This window comes from Episyrphus balteatus, chromosome 3 (assembly GCF_945859705.1).
Source record: "Episyrphus balteatus chromosome 3, idEpiBalt1.1, whole genome shotgun sequence".
NCBI lineage: Eukaryota > Metazoa > Arthropoda > Insecta > Diptera > Syrphidae > Episyrphus > Episyrphus balteatus.
Window position 1 is genome coordinate 764,351 of NC_079136.1, and position 25,091 is coordinate 789,441.

A 25,091-nucleotide genomic window follows, 5' to 3' on the forward strand; every position below is an offset into this window, starting at 1 on the left:
TCAAATACTAAAAAGTTCATTCTAATAAATATCAAATTTCCTAAGAAAAACTATAACATATTTTTTGCCCGGAAAATCCTGTTTTATTTTTGTTTTTTTTGTACCAATTTTTATTTCTTTGTTTTTAGGTAAATTTTTTTTATCTGAATCTCTATTGTTGTAAAAGTTGTCCCTGCTAATTTTAATCTTAAAAAAAGGCACGAAAATACAAATACTGGATGTTGACTGTTTCACAAAAATCTGTTATACACTGATATACAATTCAACCCATTCATATGTCATGGCTGCCGTTCAGAATATTCATTTCCTATTCCTGTCCTTGACCTATGCCAGCAGCTGATTGCATTGTTGAAGGCACAAAACTGCTGGCTTCTTTTCGTCGAATGGCATTTCGAGAGTATAGTGAGCTTGATGTTTTATCTAGCTAGCTAGCAAGCAAGAGCGAGGAAGAGGCTCTGCGCGTTCGGAAAGTAGTTGATGATATTTTTATAATAAGTTTCCATTGAATTCTCGACGTTTTATTTATTTTTTGTTGTTGTTGTTGCTGTTATTGTCGTTGTTGTTATCCTGTATAGTGTGGTGACTGTTGAGTGGTGACCTGGTTGGCTATAATTCACGAATCGGCAAAGTACCAAACCAACTTATATTTTATATTCTTCTATGCGAACTCAAACGACAACAAGGACGAGTAAAAAGCAGTCTCTTCTCATATCCTTTTCCACATACTTTCACATTCCGCCGTCGCCGTGCCGTACAGTGCTCGTCTTTCTTTTCTAGAGATTCACATTTTGTTCAGAAATTAAAACCAAGTGTGTTGACAATCAAACTAATGGACGGATGTTTGGTGCATTGTGTTAGAGATAGCGCTTTTGCAACAAGGCCAGGCACAAATAGGGTTTTGTGGTTGACCACAATATATAGAAAAATAGGGGTGAGACGACATTAAGGGGCTTAGAGATTGAGCCCAATGGAAATGGAAATGGGAATGAGAATTGTGATTCCTTTGAAATTGAGATTCAATATGTTTGCTTTGCGAGCTGCGCGGGGTAAGAATGTATACCTTCGCCCTCGTTCGTAGATATTTTAAGGGTTATTGGGGTTGGTCCTGGTATTTGTAATGCGATTACAAATTGTTTGTCATTTTATGGTTGAAAAAAAAAAAAGAGTTGAAAAAAATAATTGGTATCGAATCATAAAAAGAGTTTTTTTTCTTCGAGTCGATATTAAAAGACTCAACTGTGTTTTTTTTTTCTATGAAGATTGGACAATATTTTAATTTTTAATTCTCTTATCTGATTTGATAAGGGTCAGTCTTGTCAAAGGAAGAGAGAAATAGGTCTTTCTTCTTTTTTTTTATATACATTTTATTTGTCCCTTCCTCAATAAACGTGATTATTGGAAGGTAAAACTTTCCCGTTCGAAGGACACTCACTCTTTCATTTAAATCTTGAGTAGGATATTATTTTTTGAAGGTTGTTGTTTGTTTAGTTTGCCATTGTGTTTACAAAAAAAAAAAGTAAAATTAAAAAAAAAACTCATTATTTCGGTTGGGTGAATTGATATATTTTTATAAGTAAAGTAAATTTTTGGAGGAAAAATGTTTTGATGTTTACTTTAGCTTATTCAGGTTGTTGAATAAAAAGTGGCGCATCATGTGCTTGTGTTTTTTTTTTTCATTACTGCGAGTTTAAATATACTTTTATGCTACTTTATTGATTTGGTTTTAAAAATAAAAAAAAGAAAGGCTACGGTCATAGGGTTGAAGTTTGCAGTTGCAACAAACGAAAATTGCTTGCGCAACCTTAGACGAGGTTTTCCTCTAAAACGCCGCCGTCCCTTTGGGGTGGAGTCGAAAACTTGAGGGTCAGATCATTGTTGTCCATCTGTCCATGCGCTTCTAATGACCTAGCCATCACAGGTGCTGCACTTTTACTCTATTATCTAAGACTTTTCTCTTGTAACGATCTAAAGTGTTTTTGTCTGCCTTCATCAATGCCTCTGGATCTGCACCATAAAACAGGGCTCTCATGTTGAAAGTCTTGCATAGGAAGAGGCTTTGACTGGTCAGTTAATTTCTCAAACCAAAAGTAATAGCGGAGCCTAGGTAGACGAAATCTTTTACTACCTTGAAGTTATGGCTATCTATGTTGGTGTTTTGTCTAAAACGTCTATGATGAGAGTTCATTTTTGGGGACAGCATATACATACTTGATTGACCTTAAATCCATTTTTGCCGCTTCCACTTCGATGAGTACAAAAACGCTACTGACATTACGTTTTGTTCTTCTGATAATTTCAATAATGTCGGCACATACAAGAAGTTGGAAGGGTGTTGACGTTCTGTATAAAACATTCAAGAATGATGTTAAAGAAATCGAATGACAGCGCGTCGTCGCCTTGTGCGGCCTTTTGCCGACACTGACGGATCAGCTTGCATTCTCCAACGTCCTTATCCACAGTCGGACGAGCTTGGCATCAAAACTAAAACTAGATATCAAAACTATAGTTAAGCTTTTAAAACTCGTTTCCCTAAATACTGTCATACGCGGCCTCGAAATCGATGATTTGTTCCTAATGCAATTTTGATTATATCAATTTTTTGGGTTGGGGTCAAAATTCTGCCGGGGTCAAAATTCTTTTGTCAAAATTCTGCTTTCAAAATTCTGCTTTACAAAATTCTGCTTTCAAAATTCTGCTTTTCAAAATTCTGTTTTTCAAAATTCTGTTTTTCACAATTCTGCTTTTCATAATTCTTCTTTTCAAAATTCTGCATAAATTAAAAAAGGGTTTGGAAAATGTTAAAAAGCGCGCGCTGATTACTTACCTACATAATTTGTCATTTTCTAAATGCGAATTAATTTTTGTTTTATAAATGAATAAATTTGAAAATATTAAGAAAAGGTTTTTAATATTAAACATTTCCGAAAATAACTCAAAATTGATTAATTTATCAAATAAAGATGAATATTCAAAAATTTGAATAAGAAAAGCAATATAAAACATCGGTTCCAATTAGTATACATATTTTATTTGAAAGAAAGTCGGTGTATGCATTTCAAAAAATATTTGTGACACTTAAATAAAAAAAATTAGGAAAGTACCAATGTTGAATTACATTAATGAGGTGTATTTTTTTTTAGCCAGCGCATATGCTATAAAAAAAAAACAGAATTAGCAGAATTTTTTTGTTCAAATATAATGCTGGCAGAATTTTGAAAAGCAGAATTTTAAAAAGCAGAATTTTGAAAAACAGAATAGAAAAAAAGCAGAATTTTGAAAAACAGAATTTTCGCTGAAAAAGCAGAATTTTGAAAAGCAGAATTTTGAAGCCAGAATTTTGGCCCGATCCCCAATTTTTTATATGAAAAGCTTACAAAAAAATTACATTATTAAAAAGTTTAATATTCTAAAAAATAAAGCCATATTTAAGCCATTTTTACAATGCGTAAAAGATATTAAAATAATTTATCGAAAACAATCATTCATCATAAAAAAGTGAAAAAAGTCTAACTTTTTTCTTCTAACACCATTAAATCCATTTTTTTTTTATATAAAAACCTATATTAAATTTTATACCATCTGAAAGCCTGTTGTTTCAGTTCAAAATATTCATGTCAACGATATCTGCACGACATTTAAAAAAGTGCTAGAATTTTTGTATCAAAAAAAGCACAAAATTTATCTTTTTTACCTTCTACTATATTATCTTTTTTTATATAAAAACCTATAATAAATTGTATATCATCTGATAGCTTATTACTTTACCTTTTATATGACTCTTCAAATATATTTCTACCATGCCTACTAAAAAAGTTAGAATTTTTTAAAGCCAATCATGTCGAAATTTCAAACTGAGTATACGGTACTTCCCACACTAGTGGCTGGTCATGGGCAACAGATCTCCACAGGTGTTTTTAGGTATTTCTGAAGTTTTTTAATTTAACATTGTGTAGCTTGTAGTAAATGAACCGTTATGTATGATATATATAATGAAAGGTAATGTTATCAGCATGCTCATTAAAGTTTAACTAAATTTTTATCTGCTCTAAATCTAAAGAAAGAACGTGATGAAAAATAGAACTTTATTTTACAGATCATTCATTTATCTGTTGAAGAAAAATAGATAAAAATAAAAACCTATTAAAAACGGTAAAAAAAAACTTGGGAAAAAAAACTTGTTTTTCTCGTTATTCAGTCAAAAATCATTTTAAAATACCATTTTTTTGCATATGCATGCGCACAACCATAAACTATAAGTTTGAAATTTATAGAACGATCCAAAAAAATGCTAAAAATAAAAACCACCCGAAAATACCCCTAAAAAAGTAGGTGATTTTCAAAAATTCATATTTGGAAACGCAGAAACTTAAAAAAATCCTTTTAAGACCCCTAATTTTTTTTTTCATTTTCTTTTGAATGGCATTTTACAAATTGTCAAACAAAAATTCCCCTACATATAATCACTACTTTGTCAAAGGTCTATCACGTGTTTAAGTTTTAAAAAACATTATATAACTTGGTTTTAAAATATTCTAGAATTTTTTCAATACCATTGTTGGCCTTACAATAAATTTATCTATCGACTAGAAAAAATTCAACTTTCTACAACGTCGCGTTAAAAAATAGCCACTTTTCTGCAATTTTGTTTTACCCCTATATACCCTATTTATTGATCGAATTTTTCAAAATTCTTCATTATTTTTGACTTTTAAGTTATTATCTTTCAACTAAGATTTAGAAGATTTTTGTATCTCCAATATTTGATTTTTAATTTTAAATTGAAATTTATGCCGTAAATTTCAGGTGGAATGAAAAAATAGGCGTCACTTTTTCGTGGATGCTGCCATAGTTCATCGATTTTTAAGACGTTATCACGTCAAAAAAGATCAATATTCATACAAAAATCAAGTTTCATTCTTAGCATAAAGTTCAAAACGGATTAAGAAGTTTTATAAATCAATTTAAAAAAGTACACAATCATTTCCTTCTGTTTTTGTTTTTGTTTTCAAGTACAGAATTGCCCAAACCCTTCTTCCATAGTTCTGGCTTTTTACTTTTAATATTATGAATTTAATTTATCAATAAATTGAGATGAAACCCATAAAGAAGCAAGAAAACGAAACATCAAACAATTGACAAAATCATCTAGCACCTTAACTTAACTGATTGATTTATATTTAACGAATAGCTACTTCAACCTTGTATTCAGTTTTCTATATGATATTGATGTAATTTCTCATTCCTTGAGGTTTTTTTTTTCGGACAAAACGACAGAAGAACCATTCTAAATGCACATTACACAACACACATACAATCAATACAAATATTTTCTGCTTCAAAAAATCCATCAAATAGAAAACCATGATGTCCTTACAAAACTTGCAGGGATATTTTGTTCAATTGTCGAACTTTGTATGAAGCTTCGAGTCCTCAAATACACACAATAAAAGTTTGAAATCATGTAATCCTATTAGCGAACGGACGACATAATACAGAAATATGTATGATTTTTTTTTTTTCTAAATCCGACCACCTGCTATAATAGTCGACTGTGTGTAGTGTGCAGTGACAGTTCTTTCATGTTAACAACAAAGTCCAACCGCGAAAATATTGTTCGTTCATGGGAAAAACTTTTTATTTTCATTTTATTTTTTTTATTTCCATTTTTGTTAGAAATAAAATAAAATATTTCACGCGCATTCACAATAAAACTCCTTTGTTAGGAAAATATTACGTATTTGTAATTAAATTGGCACTCGAATTTATTTTCAAATGCAGCCTTAAAACGGGTGCAGTTTTTTTTGTTGACATTTCAAATAAATTCTATTTATTCTATTTTGTGTTAAAAATAATACAAAACATTTTATTGTTAAAGAACACCTCTAAAATGGTGTTTCAAAACCTTTGGCTCTGAAAATCTAGACAAAAAAATATTTGAAAACAAAAAGAATTCGGATGAGGCTCTGACTCAATCAAAACACCGAAAAGCAAAAATAATTTCCCTTTAGGGGTGAAAAACTGAATATGGAAGTTATTTGGAAATATGTAACTGCAAATATTAAATTTTAATTAACCCGAGATGGAAACCTCATAATGTGTTTGCAGACCCATCGGTAGCCAAAACAATGTCGATGCCGGAGCCGGGAACGGGGACTGGGACAGCACGTTAATTAATTCCACTATATGAATAATATCTGGTTTAACCTCATCAGGGATTAGAATTATAACCTCCCATCCTTATACAGCCTCAATTCCATATACATGAATAGGGACCAGTTCGGCCGACAAACAAAAACAACGCCGACAACGACGACGAAGTGATAGATTCTATTTTTCATTTAGATGGATTTAATTTTACATTTTTGTTGATGGTGTGTGTTGGTATAAGTGCGTTCAATTCGCATCCACAGAAGAGCGAAATAATACACAAAAAAAAAGATGAAAAAAAACAAAAATTCATCATCAGTTTACGAATGAATGGAAATACGGATGCAAACTAAACTTTGGGGGATAAAGAGGAATGGGTAGCTAATTACACTTTACAAAACCACCCATTAATCAGAATAAGAGACAGCTAAGCCTCTCTCATTGCCAAAGCCATTTCATTTGCCAGCGATCGGAGCATTATAATTGAATAAAAGCTCTAAAAGGGACACAAGGATTTGCTCATATTAATGTTCAACTTGCTTGCTAAGAGGCTTTTATACAAACTGTGAACTAAAACATTTTATCTCTTATGGATTTTAGATTTTTTTCCATTTAGTTAGAAATTTGAAGTTAAAACCTAAACAAACTATGAATTTATTTGTTTGGCGATTTTGACTTTGAAATGGTAGTTTTTGACAGAAACGATTTATGTTAATACCTAACCTTTGATCGTTTATGGCTTCTATCCTATCCTTTTTTATTTGTACATATAAAAACAAGTTTCTTGCTTCAAAAAAGTTGTTCGCGGTTTTAAAACAAAGGGCATCCTTTTTATCAGAACGAAATATGAACCTCATACGGCCTTGTGTTTTGTAACTTGTAAAATCCAAGTTTAGAAATTTTTTTTATATAATAGAAAGTAAATAATCATAATGGATTCACATTTCTGCTCCCCTTAAGTTTAACAGAAGCAACAGTAGCATCTGTAAGGCCTTACGCAAGCAAATTTGTTATTTACGTAGTGAAAACGGTGTTGGAACCACTCTGTTTTTGGTATTTAATAACACCGATTTCGCGAGTGGTTTATCTTCTTGGTTTTCTTAGCAATATTTGTGTTTGTTCGAAAATTGCCCAACATTTAAAATTTGGATTTAGCCGAACAAAATTGAAGTAATATGGAATTTTCTCTCATAAAAAATGAATTTGACAAAAACTTGATTCAAAAACACTTAAATGTCAATTTTGTTAGTAATATATTTTCTTGTTGAAGGTATTTTTATGTGAAATATTTTTGGACCCCAATTTTTGCTTAGTTATGCCCTAATATTTCTAACCCAGGAAGAACAGATGCAAAAAAAAGTCAGAGATAGGAAAAAAAAATTAAACTAGCTGATTTTTGGTATACCGGTTTTAATTAGGGTGGTTTACAATATATGAACATTTTTGAAGTATCCTCCGTCTCTTAAGTATCCTCCGTTACTTAAGTTTCAATTTGAAATGGAAAACACTTGTACGAAAATTTTAGCCGTGTTTAATTGGTAACTTAGTACGTGACTCATTAAAAATTTGCACTGTAGATGAACAACAACAACTGAAACTCAAGGGTGCCATTATTTCGGCACCTAGATGATTTAAGATTTAAAAAGCCAGAAGCCAAAGTAATGAATTTTTTTTTTTTGAAAATCTAGTGTTCAGAGTTTAAAAAAAATAATTTGAATAAAATGTACGTGTCTTTCACCAAAATCTTGCGTTAGTAGGTACAATACAATAAAAATGTATCTTTCAAAATATATTGCATATAAAAAATATCCCTTTGGTTGAATTTCATTTTTCTTGAAGAAAAAGTACAAGTTAGTAGAAAAATTATATCTTCTCTAATATTATAAAAATCTCATGTCGCAGTGTTTGTTACCAAACTCCTCCGAAACGGCTGGACTGATGTTTATGAAATTTTGTACACATATCGGGTAGGTCTGAGAATCGGCCAACATCTATTTTCATACCTCTTAATTGTTAGGGTGGTCCAGCCAAATTTTTTTATATCTTCTTGGAACGATCTTTTCGAAATTTTTTGTGTATGTCGAAAAGTCTGAGAAGCGGCCATTCGACCAACATGAATTTTCATATGATAAAATGGTTAGGGTGGTCCAACCAAAAAATTTTCTATTTTTTTTGGAATGATTTTTATGAAATTTTGTTGGTATATCGGGTAAGCCTAAGAATCGGCCAACATCTATTTTCATACCACTAAATGGTTAGGGTGGTCCACTCCAATTTTTTTTAAAAGATTTTTTCAAGTCCTGGCTTTATATTGTTTTCAAGGGGTTCAAAAAAGTTAGTTTTCCAACTCATATGAATAGCCTAAATTCGTAATATTTCATATTCTAAATACAGAAACTTTAAGCCTAGAAACATCAATCTTGATAATGCGATCAATAGAACTCAAAAAACACATTCTTTTATTTATAAAGACCTACATATGTTTATTTACATTTACAAGTTTGAAACCCAAATTTGGATCGAATTGATTACAAATCATGGTAAAATTGCGGTTTATCTTGGTAACGCAGTGGTATTTAAAGTTTTAAAGCTGATTTTTGGTAATAAACTATTAAGAATATTTAATTGGAATTAATTTGTCTGTGATTTAACTTCATAGGAGACTTACGTTGTTTTTATAGTTTCAAATAGAAATATCAGAGCGTTTCAAAGAAAGTAATTTATTACTTATTCAAATCAGAGAGCTTAATTATATGATTTTACAAAAAAAACTTAAATTTGCAGTAAAGTAACGCAGTTGTTTGGTTTTGATCACTTTCTGTTTAAACTGTCATAAATATAGAAATATCATTCAAAACATCGGTGCAAATGTTATTTTACAATAGATTAAATTATAACCATTCTATGACAACTAAAATATATGAAAATATATTGGTAAAAATTTCCATATTTTTTTTTCCAAACTTCACTGTCCAAAGGCATTAAATGGTATTTTGGCTCATATACATAAATATTGTTTGTTGGTTAGTTAATTTTAAAAACTAAGCGTTTGAAAGCAAGTGTTATTTTTATATTTCTTTAAATATACTATTTTTAAAAAAATCATAGGTATTTCCTAAAAATTTAAAATAAACAGAATGAGACTTAGTGAGCATGATTAACGAAGATCTAGGCTATACATATACATATGTATATACTAAAGATATCAAATTTTTGTTTTAAGAACCACATGGGTTTTTTGGAATTCAAATATAAGAGTATTTTTCAAAAATATCAACTTTCAAAATAGTTTTTTTTTTATTGAAGATTTTATTCTTATTCAGTGATAGTAATTCTTAATATCAACAATGTTCGTATTTTTATCCTTAAAAGAAGTCAACCCTAAAAATCGTTTAAATCAAGAAAAATTGTGCAAATTTCTGGTAGCCACAAATTTGTTCATAATTATTCCAGTTCATTTTTATTTCAGAATATGACATACGCATACATTACCCTATTAAATAAATCACCAATCATTTCAATACCTTTTCTACTTGAAAACAAACACAGTTAGCGATTTTTCGACTTCAGGGTGGTACTAATCAGGAGTTGTACCTTACAAAAAAATTAATGGTTGTGATTTTGTATTTCTGGTACCTCAAAGAGTGTCCTTAATTTTAAGACACATCGAATCGTATTTGTTGATTTCATATTTTGTTCAAAAAAATTTTCTGTAATGAAATATTTTTTTAAAACTGTAACACACTGAACTTTCAAACTATTTGCATTTAATTTTTGTGAGGACCAGTTTTCAATAACACTACATTTAATTTTCTTAAAATAGCTTGGGGCATTTTGAAAATGTGGATTGTTCAATATACCGAACCCACATTTCTGAAAGACCAGAAGTTGCAAAAGAACAACTGAGAACTGATGGTTTCTCCTGCAAAAGCAGATCCCCTTTCTTCTACTTTTGTTCTTCGATGGCCACTTTTCTACTTATGCAACAATGTTTGTGTAGTACCAGTTATACCGAAACCCTATTTTGGTATAATCAATTAACAAAATCCGTTTCATATCCCAAAAACAAAAATCGGACTTACGATATAATTACTCAACTTGATGACTTTAGCGCTTATTTTCATTCCAATTTGAAAACTAGTTCTTACTTTTTAGGGACAGTGTAAGGAAACACTGAAAGAATTTCTTAAATTAGAATGATGAATATTGTTATGATCTCGATTAGAAGCCTTACACCTTTTGCGGTTCCCTTAACAGAACACTTCTTGTTCATTGCTTACAAATTATAATAATTCATTTCATGTAGTTATTCAATCATTTTGTGCAATTTCTACTGTGAGACAAATACATTTCATTTAAAACAAGATAACAACACGACACAAACACATGTGAATCTGTCTGGTAATGAATCATTATTCAATCAATGATATAGTGCGTGTAGGTATACCGTAAACCGTGTGTGTGTATTGTGTTATAAGAGCAATGAATTTATGGAAAATGCATTTTGTTCGTGTTTTCGAACAAAACCAGGATTTGACCAAAATTCGATAAATTCGGTAAACAAATTAGGCGAATTCGGATGGACAGGTTCACTAAATGGAAGGATTAAGTTATCAATAAAGTTCGCCAATGCAATAGCAACGACATTAGTACAGTTGAATACATTTTGGGGGTAGAAATAGGAATTAATAGGAAAATACATTTGGTAACATATTTCTGTTGTATTGAGTTTAGAGTTTTATGGGGAAATAATTGCTTTATTAAGCACGAACAGTTTGAAAACTTGTTAAGCAGTAATCGAAACCAATGCTGATTTATTGTTTAAAGATTTGATTTCCACAGAGAAACTTCTGTGTGCTGTGTTTGTAATTAGTGTGATTTTACGTGGGTTTACTTTACCACATAAGGTGGAAATTAGGTTATTCTTTCGAAGATAGTGTGTAAAAGAATAGAATAAAATGAGGTAAACAGAATTCTTGTTTGAAAAATTGGTGGGATGGTAACTCATTTGTCATCTCGTAGAAATGATTCTAAAAATAAATCATTATTTAATAATTTTGATAAATAATGTTTGTGATGAATCAATCATTTGATTTTCTTAGGAACAGGAAGTGAACGAAAAGTAACGCCAAGAAATGATAAATACAAAAATAAAAAGCAAAATCATTTAAAAAGAGTAAATCATGCCAATCAATCTCTTATACACTTTTTTTTATGTGACATTTAGTTTGATGGGCTGAAGAAAATAAAATATCATTTGCACGGGAGCACAAAATACAATATTTGTTTTTTTTTTGTTGAAAGGTTCCTTGCAAAGGGAATGTATTTTTATATTATTAAAGAACTGTTGGGTTAATTTTTGACTAAAATTCAAGTTTCAAAAACTATGTTTTAAAACAATACCTTATTTCACAGGCAGGTACGGTTAAAAAAAGTTATAACTAAAGAAATAATTCAGTTGGGGAATTCCATGGAATGGTTTGGCAGATTTTTGTATGTTTTTCGTTATTATTTATGATTCTATCTATGATCTATCATATGACACCAAATATGTTCTTATTAATAAATGTTCGCTCACCTTTTAAAATACTGATTAACAAATACTGCAAAAATATTGAAATCCTGCAGTTTTTAGTAAAATATTTTTTTTCCAACTTTGCATTAAAAAAAGTTAAATTATTTTTTTTATAGCTATGTTCAAAGGTTATAACGCTTTTTTAATAATTCTGTGTAAGAAGAATTATTGTAAAATATGACTGATTAAAAAAACTGGTGGAATTAATGCATTTGTGGCAGCAATGTGAAAAACTTAAGATTTTACAGCTAAAATAATTTATTAAATGTATAGGCTTTTTTTGCACTTTGGTACCAATAACTTCCTAGTAACTCTAGATTTGACAAAAACTTTTACCATTCTGCAATCCCCTTTGCACGCGCATATTTTTAAAAAAGTTGGCCACCTACGTTCCTATGGATATTTTTTATACCACAGGTGTTTGAAAATTGTCATAAACAATTTTTTTTCCACATTTTGCATCGAAAAACAAATTTCAAAATTTTTTTAAAGAAAAGATGCAACAGTTATAACTTTTAACTTCTTATGTAGTGAATTAGTTATTGTAGAAAATTATAAAAATAAGAAATTTACAAAATTCATTCATTCGTGGTTAAAGAAAACGTAAGATGATGAAATTTAAAGTACACTGAACGAAAAAAACTAATATTTTCTAAACTGGTTGCGATAGAAACTTTTTCTATTCGGTTTCAAAATAGTCAAAAGTGCACCTATCAGCCATTTCAGGCTTATCCATTTTCTACCGGGCACCCTGTATAAGAAGTCGAAAATATAAAAAAAAAATGTATGAAACATACTAAAACAAATTTAAACGAGTTTATAAATTTTATGTACTATTTTGCTAATTAGTGTAGTTAGTGATAAGATTTGTTTGTCCTAGGAACAAAAGTATACTTTTTATATACAGCCCTCATCTGCTATTCGATTTACGTGAATGTCTTAAATAAGAAACGTTTAAATGGGGGTTAAAATTAACCTTAAGCAAATCTTTTTTTCTATAGAATTTCTAAAACAGGCGAAAACAACGCTTTGCTTTCAGTTTCACGTGATAAAGGAAGGACATTTTTTGATTCACGTGAATCGAATAGCAGAAAAAGGCTGATAGTTTTTAATATGCTGAGTTCGAATCCGAAGTCGGAAAAATTCTATCACGTCAGTATTTTGAGATTTAAGCGTTAGAAATTCAAAAAAATCTTTAAGAAAATTTTGGAATTCGGATTCAAAATTTGTATATCAAAATACATTAAAAAATAATAGGTTTGTTCCTTGGAAACATGAATTTTTTTGGATCACATTATTTACTTTTCTTAGAGCCAATTTTTCAATCTTCTAATAAACAGTCAGTTAACTGTTCGACGAATAAAGTTATTAGGCTCATAAACAATCAGATAAAAACATTGAATTTTTCAATCAAGAATAATTTATTCTACAGAATAACAAAAAAAAAATTGTCAAATTCAAAAATATTGAAAATTAAACGTCATTTTTATTCATGATTGTTTTTGTTTTTTTGTGTTCCACTGTATTTTTTTCTAAATTCTTTCAAAACAGCTTTGACAACTGACACAATATTTTTGTTCAGATTATTCCTTAGAATAATTTTTTTTCGTCTCTGAAAGAAGCAGATAGTTTTATTCTTAGGAAAAAGCTTTATCTGCCTGTTGAAAAATTGATTTTTTCTCTATCCTAAGGAATAAGTACTACCTGACTGTTTAACTGACTATTGAAAAATTGGCCCTTACTTAAATTTGAGATATCTCGGGGAATAACAAAGATATTGAAAGGATTGAAACTGAATTTGAAAGAATAAAACAAGTTATTTTATAAACCTTAACTGGTTCAGTTGAAAAAGATTACCTTACTTCAAAATATTGCAAGTAGCAAAAAAGTTGGGTTTTGTGGTTTTCTAATGGGATTATCTAAAAAACCTGACGTGCTAAAGTAATTCTGACGGACTCGGAGTCAGCATACCAAAATCCTTTAAAAAATTATAGTTTTGCATTACTATCCGTATCCGCAGTTAGCGTTTAAATGCATAACAAAAAACAACACGCAGCTGCCAATAAGAATAGAAGATAAACCAAGTTTAGTTTTCCTTTCCTTTGTGTATGCATTTAAATTTTTGTTTAGTGTTAATATTTGGGAATCCAAAAAAAAAAAAAACACGGCTATTATTAAAGTTTCTTTTTTACTTAAATTGGCGTACAAAAGTTTATTTGCATGTTATTACCCATATATAAATAAAAAAAAATCCAAAATTTTAAAAACCTTACTCAATTTCGCCCTAAAATTCATTTTTCATTACATCAAATGCTACAATTTTAAAATAGGACAGTTAGAATCAATGGCTCTACAGCAAACATTTGAAACGTAATGTTTTTTTGTGTTTTGACTGCCGATTTCTATGAACCTAAATTATATTCGGCCATGAATAAATATTGCAATAGTCGAATAGCAGAACTCTTTGTAGCAGAAATTTTGAATTACATAAATAATATCCTCCCTATATTGTATGTGCTGTTAAGAAATTTCCGAGTATATTTCTCATTTTAACAACTATTCTCTCTAAGTAAACTACTTCTTAGCTTTAAATCTATTTCGTCATCATGTTTTAAAGCTTACGTTGCTCATATTGAAGGATTAAAGAAGGAAAAAAAATCCTTCTTCATCATGTTACCAGAAAAAAAAAAAAATCACTACATCCATCCTACTCTACCCCTTTTTGAAATACTTTTTTCGATCACCACAAGAAGGATGTCTTCTCGGTGGCTCGACACGTAGACATTTACACAATCCTCTAGTTTGGTCCTGTCCTCTTCCTTAACAACTTTTCTCCTCTATTCTCGTGAATAACTTTATTAATTTTTTTCTACACATTTCTTCTACTTGCAGGTATGAATTCGACTTCAAAGAAATTTCATTTTTACAGCAGCAGGTGTTATTCGCATTTTGACAAAGACTTGGAAATTCAGTCTTGTTTTTTTTTTTTGTTTGTGTTCCTTTTTGTACGTTTTTCTTTATTTTCTTTGTTGGCGATGCGATGGCGGGATCGGAATCGGGATCCGGGGAGAGGGTTTGTGACTTGCAAATCTGCACTTCACTTTAAGGTATGAGTTTTAAGTATTTTAATAAGCAAAAGGGTGGTTTTATTTTAACACTGAAAACTGGTGGAATGCGTTTAATACTTTATTATAATAAGACGAGTATAGAGCTGCATTAAAGTGGTAAAGATTTCTTAAATAACTTTTTGTGTGTTTGTGTGTTGTAAAAGAGGAGTAACTACCTTTCTATATACACAGATGAAATACCTAGCAAAAAAAAAGTTTATTTTCATCATTGTAGCTAGCGTAGTGTGCAAAGAGACTGCGATGGTTGCATACTTAACGTAATGAACAATCTTACCCTAAGGAGCTGCTTAAGACGAAATGGAGGTTCTCTTTGTTTAAGTGTGTTCATAATATCGCAGGACGAAAAAGTTGTTGTCTTACTTGCAGAAAACAAATAGATATTAGAAGATGTAGTTTAAGAGGCTTTGAGAGCTAACTATACTGAGCAGTAGCATATGATTAATTAAATTGTACTTTATGTTTTTTTAGAGATTTTTTTTTGAAATTTAATAGAAGACTCGTTAAAGAAGCATAATTACCTTTCTATTACAGGATTAACTATTGTTCTGTGTACTATATGTATATTTAATTTTTTTGTAATCAAGAAAGTATTACCCGAAACAAACAAATTTCCGAATAATGAGACAATGATTTATTTTGGTTTTTGAAACATCATTTTTTGACGAGAAATTTTTGATGATAAAAAAGTGATTTTTTTAACGTTTTTTTCAATAATCTGCCCTATCACAGTCCCTGACGTAATAAATTGACTCTACAAATACTAAAAAAAGGTATCATTTAATTGAGGCAGATAACGTTCAGTTTATTTTGCATTGAAATTAACAGTCTTGACACAAATAGTATTCGATGTGTTTTTTAAAAGATTTTTTTGTCCAAAAATTTGACTATAAACAATAATTTAAAAGAAAATTATTAGAATTACTTTGCTTAAAACCTAGAATTAAGTGTAAAATTTTGGTTTTACAAAAGTAAAGAAAATGTTTTGATTTTTTTTTTTTGTATTTTAAGTATTTTTTTTGAAAATCGAGAAAAATTCAACGACCTCGTTTTTTTTTTTTGCAATATTACAAAACAGTCTTCGTAAAAATTGATGATGTTCAAGTTAATTAATTTAATACCAAAAAACAGTAGGTATTTTGAATACCCTTCAGCTTATGAAGTCTAGTTTTTTTTTTTATCCAAACCACATGTTTAGAATTGATGTTTTCATTGGTATCACTATTTAACGAAAAAACAAAAAAATCACCATGTTGAACAAGCTTTACAAAACTTACTAGGTCCCAATTATTAACGATAATTTGTCATTAAACCGTTTTCTAGCTTTTTAAAAAAAATTAAAATTTTTTTTTTGAAAATAGGCAATGAATTTACCGTTGCAAATTTTGTTCTTGTGTCGAATAATAATACAATTTTGTTGAAAAATTGGAAAAATTGGAGAATTTAGAGCCTAAACAGTTTATTTAACTATATAAATTTGAAGGGTGTTCTTTTGAGAAGAATAAAAAGTTGAATTTTATAACTTAATTTTAATTTTGTAGCAATGGAAGCATATAGCTTATGATTTAAGCATGAATCTGACGGCTGATGGCAAAAGCCAAAATGCTCATTGTGAACTATGTACACTTTTAATCTTAAAAGAAATAATAAAATCATATTTAACTTACTTACCTACTTCTAAGAAAATTTCATCTTGAAAATAAAAAGAGTTGTTTTTATTTACACCCAGCACTAATAAATTCACCTAAATCATGCACAACATAATTTCAGTGTTCCAAAATAAAATTTAAGTTATTAAAAAAAACCACCCTTTCAAACTCTTTAAAACCATAGTGCCAAATTTTATTACCATATATCAATTTTAACAATTTTGCGATAGTATTTGAACCTTTTTTTAATAAAACAAAAATGGGAACAAGGCCGTATGTTCACAGTTCATGTTCGCTTGAAAAAGGTTTTAATTTTGCCCGACATGAAATTGTACACAAAAAAATAAATTGCAAAAAACTAAAACTATCACGTATAAGTTCTCGTTCCATTCTTATTCTTTAAATAATGCTTCATATCTCCAAATTAAATTTCTAGCTTGATAAAGAGTCTTCTCTTTCCCCACTCTTTAACATGCTGTTTAAAAAAAAATCCAATAAATAAATATAAAAAAAGCACCTATACGCCACAGTGCATTTGCACAACGTCAGCTCGAATCTGAAGTCAGAAAAATTCTATCACATCACGTTTTTGACATATTACCATGCCAAAAATCAGAAAAGTATTATTTGTGATGTTCAAAATTCAATATCTCAAAAACTTTGCACGGTAGAGCTATTCTAGTGCTTGATTCAAATTAAAAAGGTCAATAACCATTAGAAAAGTATAATTTGATTTCTATGGAAAATTATTTCTCGCCAATATTACTGTCATTTACGGAAAAATCAATCTTATAAATCGTTTTTTTTTTCAATTTTTCTCAATATTTTCTAAAACAAAAGTATAGTTTTTCCACACAATCTTAAAAAATCGGTTTTAAGCTAAATAATTGCATTCCAAACTTTTAAAAAATCAAAATTTTTTTCGGTAACTTTTTTGATTGAAAAATAGGCTATTTTTTCAAATTAAATTCGTCAAAAATCCAAATTTTAACTTTTTGCTCAAAAAACATTTTTAATAGATAGAAAACATAAAGTAATTTTTAACCAAGTTTTGTTAAAACCCAACTATTTTTGTAAAAGATAAAAATAAAAAAAAAAAACCATGTTTTCGCATTTTTTTCAATATCTTTGAGGTTATAGAAAAAAATTGTTTGAGTAAAAGTTGTAGACTTTTATACTACCTACAACTTTTGCATTTGACTTTTTTCGATAGGACGTCTAATTTTGACAGAAATTGTAGAAAACCATGATTTATGACACCCACCCCACTTTTTCGCCCACCCACCCCCCTTTCCCCCAATTTTTTGTGGGCAATTTATTTTTCCCCTTTCATATACCTACTACTTACCCTAAATTTTCCCACCACCCATATGCTGCTAATAATTTTTTTATTTTCAAAAATTATTGGCGCTGGGTCTATAATAAATAAAAAGAAAAACAAAATCCTTACAAAAAATACGACGTAATCGATTTAAACGAAACTTTTTGTTATTTTATTTTAAAAAATAATAAGAATTTTCAAAAATCAATTAAAGATTAAAAAAAATTTCTTTATATTTTTAAAAATCAAGTTTTCTTGAAACTTTGGTTCAATATTTTGTATAAACTAATAACTTCTCTAGAACGGCAAATTTTTAGTTTGCTTAATTTCGAACGAAGAATTTCGAATTCGCCGAGACGTTTATTTAGTTAGCTGAGATGTTTCATACAGCGTGTCCATGTAAAGTTGTCAGTTTCAGTTTTGGTTGTAAAAAAGTGAAAATTTTGTTTAACTTTTTCAGAGAATTAGAACCTCTAGGTTTTTCAAAAATGTGTAAAGTTTTTCACTATTTTCGGCTTACTCATGAGTGAATCTACTACATTCACTCTAAAGAACTCCTTCGATTATCGGCCATTACAATCAAGTTTTCCGTTAGCAATGAAAAAGAAAAAAAGATAATGTAGTTCAAAAGTGAATACCTTGAAATCTCCACAAACGATTTTTATAAAACATCATAATTTTCAATGACGGTAATAACAGTCAACTTTATTTTGTCACCAATCTCATTGATGTTATTGCCCCAGCTAACTTTACATCCTTAAAAGGTTATTTATAAGTAATAATGAAGAGTTTTCCTTAATTTCATGAAAAGGGCTTTTCAATGCCAACGCATAAATTCTTAAAATTATTTCCTCAATTCTTTTTTTGAATTCTAAAGTCACATATGAATTTAAACAAACTTTTTGTGGTTAAAAGAGGAAACAAACCCACCTTACATCGATTGTGTATGTGAGTGTGTAGTTTTTTTCTGTTAACCGAGAGAAGAATTTTTCTTTAAAACTTTTGCCAAACAAAAGAAAGACAGCGAGGAAAGAACTAAATTGTTCTTTTGTGTTATTTGATTTTGTGGCAAAGTGTTTTCGATTTTTTGTTTTTTTCCACTGAGAAAACATCAGGGAACTCTACTCTTGTTTCTCTGTTCAGGTGGATAGATATGAGTATACAAGTACCTTTGTTCAATGTAAATGACTTGCCTCAGTGTTATTATGACACTGAGGCAATATAGTACGAGTATATCAGCAAAAGTCATATTTAATTCAAAAGTTATGTTTTCCGGACGTACATGGCGGTTAATATTTCATTAGGTATTTTCTTTTACACACATTCATGCTCGTATTTGTACTTACACTTACTATATGTAGTTGTCTTCATTGTCTATATTCTATAGATACTAATGCTTTTATGAAATACTCGTAATCCTAGCTAAGGGAAAAGTTTTGTTCAAAATTATTTTATTGGCAAAACGAACGAAATTGAGTAAACAAAAAAAAAACACAAAAAACAGAAGTTAAACTTCTTTATTTTTTTTTTTGGGGTTTTTATTTTTTGTTAAATCAATTTGTGTTCGAGTCGAGAATTGAAAAGCACTTTGTTGTGAGTTCGAATCAAATTTTGTTTGAAAAAAATAAATCTTTTCTTTGTTTGCAATTTAATTTTATCCTTTATTGAAATCAGATATTGATATTGGAAAATTTTGTTTTCTAAATGTTTTACATAAAGAAGAGTTTTTGATCTCATATAAATTACTGAGAATTAAACCATGCCAAAAAAACCAATTGTTCAACCTTGAACAACAACTAGGGGCAAAGGTAATCTTTCGGGGATTCAAATATAAAAACTACTATATTGAAGGTCTTTATATTTTTTTCTAATTTATGTTCATATTTTTTTAATTAATGATTAAATTATTTAAAATTTTACCTGACTGAAAATTATGTATACGAAATTTCATACGTAGATTTGTTTAGTTTTTCATTGGACACTTTCTAAAATTGGTAAAGTTACGAATATTTGAAGAAATTGACCTTGAAACCCAATGCAAAAATGACTCAACTAGATTCTGTATTAAAAAAAATGTACAAAACGAATTTAAAAACCACATCAAAACATTTTTATACCTACTGCAGCAAAGAAACAAATAATATTTGGGTAATGATTGTCAATCAGAGACTCTTTGCCATCAAACAAAATCTAAAAACTTAAAACTAAATACAGTCACGTTCATATTGATTTATTTGACTTTAAATGCATTTAATTAAAAATAACTTTTGGTGTCAAATTTTATTTAAATTAGATCTGATTTCTGGGTTTGTCATTTAGGGGTTCGATTTAATTACATTTTACTTATTGTTAGTTATACCTTGGTATCACCAGCCCACAACCACATTTAAATCTAAATTTGAATATTTCAATGTTACCACATTATTTTGTTCTGTTTTTAATTATAATTTTGTCAAATTCCGTTGACATTTGCTAAATGCAACTAATTCATATTTTTAAATAAAAAAAAACTGTCCGTTTGGGTGGGTCGTTTTTGGTTTTTTTTTCGAATTTCAAATCGTAATAGCGCGGAAAAGCAGGAAATATAATCAAAATCAGTTAATATCTTCTGCCCGCATCCCTAACATCTTTTTTTTTTTAATAAAATAGCTTGGGACAACTCTTATATGAGCTAAATATGTACATATTTAGTAGTAAAGTATAAAGTTAGAATTGGGTAAGTACTTCGGTCGCACACGCGTTTTGAAAGTATTCGAAATATGGAAAAATTCCTATTTTTACGAATTTGTTTTTGATTGTTATAAACTATTTGGTAAATTATTATTTTTACCAAATTTGAAGTAAAAATTAATCAGTGAATGTTATGAACTCGTTAAAGATTTAAAATTATGTCGGTCAAGAGGGATTTGACTATTTATCATTCTCCTCGCCGCACAGTGGTGCATTTGGTGTCTTATGGCGTCAAAATTATTTATACGACCATTTCTTGACGAAAAGTCATGAAATTTAGGACATTGAAGCATATCAGTAGGTATGAGAAATTCGAAAAATCTTCCAACTTATATTTTTTCAAAATAGTTATTCCAAAATGGCGAATACAGACGAATTGAATACCTCCTCCTTTTTTCATATTTCAAAAAATTCCAAAACGCATGTGCGACCGGAAGTGCTTACCCAATTTGAACAATTTTTTTTCTACTAAATATTTAGCTCATATAAGAGTTGTCCAAAGCTATTTTATTAAAAAAAAAAAGATGTTAGGGTCGTTAAATTTTTTTTTGTAAAAATGCCTTTTTTAATATTTTTTTTTTTAAGCTTTAGAGCACCATAAAATGAAATTATATAAAAATATTAAGTATACAGTTTTGTTCGTTTATAAAGGGCGCAACTTTTTATTACTATGCTAATTCGAAAATAAAAAAAACAAAAATAAAATCGATCAGCCCCTATATTCACTTTAATCTAAAAAGATTCTTTTCGTACGACATACATTTTGCACCGTCTAGATGCTTTGTTAAGGCAGTTTTTTTTAATATACAGATTCCATTTGTTTTTACCGACTTCCAATTCAATTCGTCTGTATTTTTTTTGTTACCTCATATCTTTGGACGGAGTGAACCAATTTTGATAATTCTTTTCTATTGGAAAACTGGTTCCTGCAGTGTGGTCCCATTTCAATTTCGTTCAGTTCTGGCTATAGAAAATATGAGAAAAACCGTAAAACCCAGTTTTGATCCATGGAAGTCGGTTTTGTTTTTTTGATAAAAATGATTATTATCATGTATTTTTTCTGCGTGTGGAATTTAAAAGACTCAAAGAATAACTTTCAATTCGACGAATTGCTTAGCAATGTTTTTCTCTTTTATAAGCCTAACAATGCTGAACAAAAACTATAGGTACCGAGTAGCTATCTGATTGGTTTTTTAAGGACTTAGACCCATTTGATCTAACCTCGAAATTTGGAAGCCAAGTCCCATCACTAACAAATTTGATGCTTGTTTTTTTATTGATTTTTGAGGAATCCATTTTGCAAAAGGTGTTTATATAATTTTGATGAACCGTTTTTTATAAGAGTCGATTTAATATTAAAAAAATGTGTTCTGTCAAAAAAAAAAATAAATTTAGAAATAGAATTATCGTCAAAGTCTGTAAGCTTCATGATTCAAATAAGTAAATACACTACAAAGTAAAAAAAATGAAAAACATGTCTCGAATGAAATATATTTTCAATAACAACACTTGATGTGCCAATTTTTCCAGTCTCATAAAAGGTTAACCCATAGCTTAGAGGCACGTAAGGAGTGCAATCGAGTAAGAATGCGCAATAAATTTGTATGCGAATCATGCCATGACTCTGCTTATAAAACCAACAAAAAAAAAAGATAAATAGATGTTTATTTGAGTTGAATATAAAGTTTACAAGGTTTCTATTTAATATATCTAAAAAAAAGAAAAACATCCCACAAATCAACAATATTCATGTCTATATTTTTTATAATCCAAAAACCAAATATGTATTCCATAGGGTTTAAAAAAGCTAAAAAAAAATCTCTACAAATCAAAAACAAAATTGCGCCATTTTATTGGTTTTCACAGACAAAATAAATTTGCTTTCATTCTAACTGGCTCGAATCATGTCATCCTAACCATCATTACCGAATTTTTATTTTATTTTTTTGTTTGTCTTTTCCTTTGAGAATCTAGTTTTTGGCTTTGATTTTTTACCCCCAGAATGATGCATTATTTGTTGATCCATACCAAACCTACGCAGTAATACAAAAATGTATCAAAAAAACCTTACATTTAGACAAATATGCGCATTAGAAAAAATATAAACTCTCGAAACTGTCATACAAAGCTTTCAATCCACATAAAGTAAAGCTTCATCCTCCAAGAAGCTTTACTATTCCATTGGAAGTCCCAAAATTCATCTTGAGCTTTGCACACAAAAACCACATTTACTGCGCATGACATACCTTTAAAATGTGCAGGCCAATTCCAAACCACGAACGCATGGAGCAGCATCCTAGTTATTCTCACAGATTCATCTCGTTTTCACTTCAAATCCAAAAATCTATGCTATGGTGGTGCGGTATGGAAACAAAACCGAGCTTTACCTACCACTATACTGCCACTTCCAACATCAACCATCAACCACTACCACAATCCATAGCAACCTAGATGTATCCTTCAATGCAGCCATAGCGACGACGACGACCATTAAAAACTTCTCCAGCTTCCGTTCCGTTTCACATACTCTACTGTGCCTGTGCCATCTGTCCTTGCACAATCTCAGTGTGGGCAATAACCAGAGCAGCTACCACCAGCCCGCACTTGTCCTCCCTTTGTGTACATCTAACTCTGAATATGACTCTTCTTTTCCATAATTCAACAAATATATGGACCAAATCCTGCCAGTACATCGCGAGCCCTTGACTCGAAAGGGTACACACCCCAGAACATCACAAGGATTATACTTACACCAAAAAAAAGCTAAAAATTAAAATAAAAAAAGAACAGTGTACTACTTCCAAAGAGAATCTCTACAAAAAAAAAATCGGGCCACCATTTCTAACATAAAAAAAAATGTGAGTGGAAAGCAACAAATCCTTGTCGTCCTTGTTCGCAAAAAATAAAAAATACACAAAACATACGGAATTTTATATTTTTTTTTTGCGAAAATTTTTTTTAAATCAATGCCGCATTTAAGTTGTTCACAGCATCTTCTCAATTTGCATTCGGATTTTTGTCTTCCGGTCAAGTCTTTTTAAGTTTCAATGAAAACAACCGCTGTACAAGTGACTTGCAATTAATAACAAATTAAAAAATATGAAATCTACTGTGTTAAGTGTTAGCAATAAATTCCTAGACGCGAAAGAATACTTTAGCTGAGATTTTTCTTTCTTTTTCGAAAAACGCAAAACGAATATACGAAAACCAACAAAACCGAAACACGAATCGCTCTGGTTATACATACGACGACGACGCGATCCACACCACGAAACATCTCTCTACCATCATCATCTCTACCTACAATACAATACTACTCTCAATCTGCAGTAACGAAAACATATTTTATTATATATTTTATGATTTTTTCCCCAACACCATCATCGTCAGAATCAAAATCAGCATCATCACAGTCATCGCTTGTCAACATCGCAAACATTTCGACGTCGACCAAAGTTACAAATTCTCAGAAGTGGGATAACGAATAAAATTTATATTTATTTTTTCGTAATCGTGGACATTTTTCTTGTTGTTTTTTTTTTTTTATTTCAACCAAACCATCAACAACCAACAAAAAAAAAATTTAGAACTTTTGTGTTTGTCTTTCGAAATAAATATAATAAAGTTTTTTAAAAAAAATATCCTTATCGTTGTTGCTGAAAGAGAAAGAGAGAGAGAGAGTGATGTTTACACGACAAGTAGTTCAACACACATACAACATCGGAGAAGAAGAAAAATCGTGAAATAAAAAAAAAAAAATATTCGGAGAAGTTTTTCCTGCTGTAAGTGTATTGTGCATTTTTTCCTCATCCATATATCCTTGTTTTGGAAGGATATCTTCCTTTATATTATTTTTTTTTTCTTCTAAAAAAAAGCCAACAATTTTATCTCTGCATAAGTATCTGCATTAAGATAATTTTCACTTCTTTATCACACATATTTATTTTGTAAGGATACACGATTATCCCTGATGGTTTTGATGCTTTTGGTCTTGGGATTACTTTGTTGTTTTCTTTTTTTAAGGATTTTTCATTTATTGTGTGGAATTAAGTGGTAATGAATCTGTAGGGAGGGTGTACTGTATTTTTTTTTTACTGTCGATGAGGTGATGGTTTTTTTTTTTTCTTTGATCGAAGTCGTCCTGGCAGTAATGTGACATTTGTGTATAGAAAAATTTACAATTCTATTTTTTACGAGCATACTTTAGGGAGTTTTGAATTTAATTTTGTTTTGTTACTTTTATGAGGGAGATGGCATCGTCATCGTTTTAGGTTTTTGAAGTGATAAACATTTTTGCAGAAAAAAAGAAAAAAACACAGAAGGACCTAGATGGAATATGGGAATATTTGTGCTCGGTACAGTTATTACGAATTGATGGGTGTGTTATTGTGTGCATACACTTGCGCTTGCATAATAAGAAATAACCCAATTATATGAAAAGTTCTTAAAGTTGAATATATTTTCTTTAAAAAGGCTAGGTTTTTGTAAAAGGTTTAAAAAGTCACTTGTTGAAAGTTGTCAATTTTATATTTAAAAACAATAAA

At 29.7% G+C, this 25,091-nt stretch overlaps 2 protein-coding genes across 4 annotated transcripts in view; both read left to right on the forward strand.

Moving 5' to 3' along the window:
- LOC129913354 (peripheral plasma membrane protein CASK) overlaps positions 1–25,091 on the forward strand; it is a 426,424-nt gene that overhangs the window by 89,523 nt on the left and 311,810 nt on the right. The window lies entirely within an intron of this gene.
- Positions 22,033–25,091, forward strand: part of LOC129913362 (actin nucleation-promoting factor WAS-like) — a 93,823-nt gene continuing 90,764 nt past the window's right edge. The window contains exon 1 of the mRNA XM_055991986.1: positions 22,033–24,329. The gene's annotated coding sequence lies outside the window, so the exon portion shown is untranslated. The remainder of the gene's footprint in view (positions 24,330–25,091) is intronic.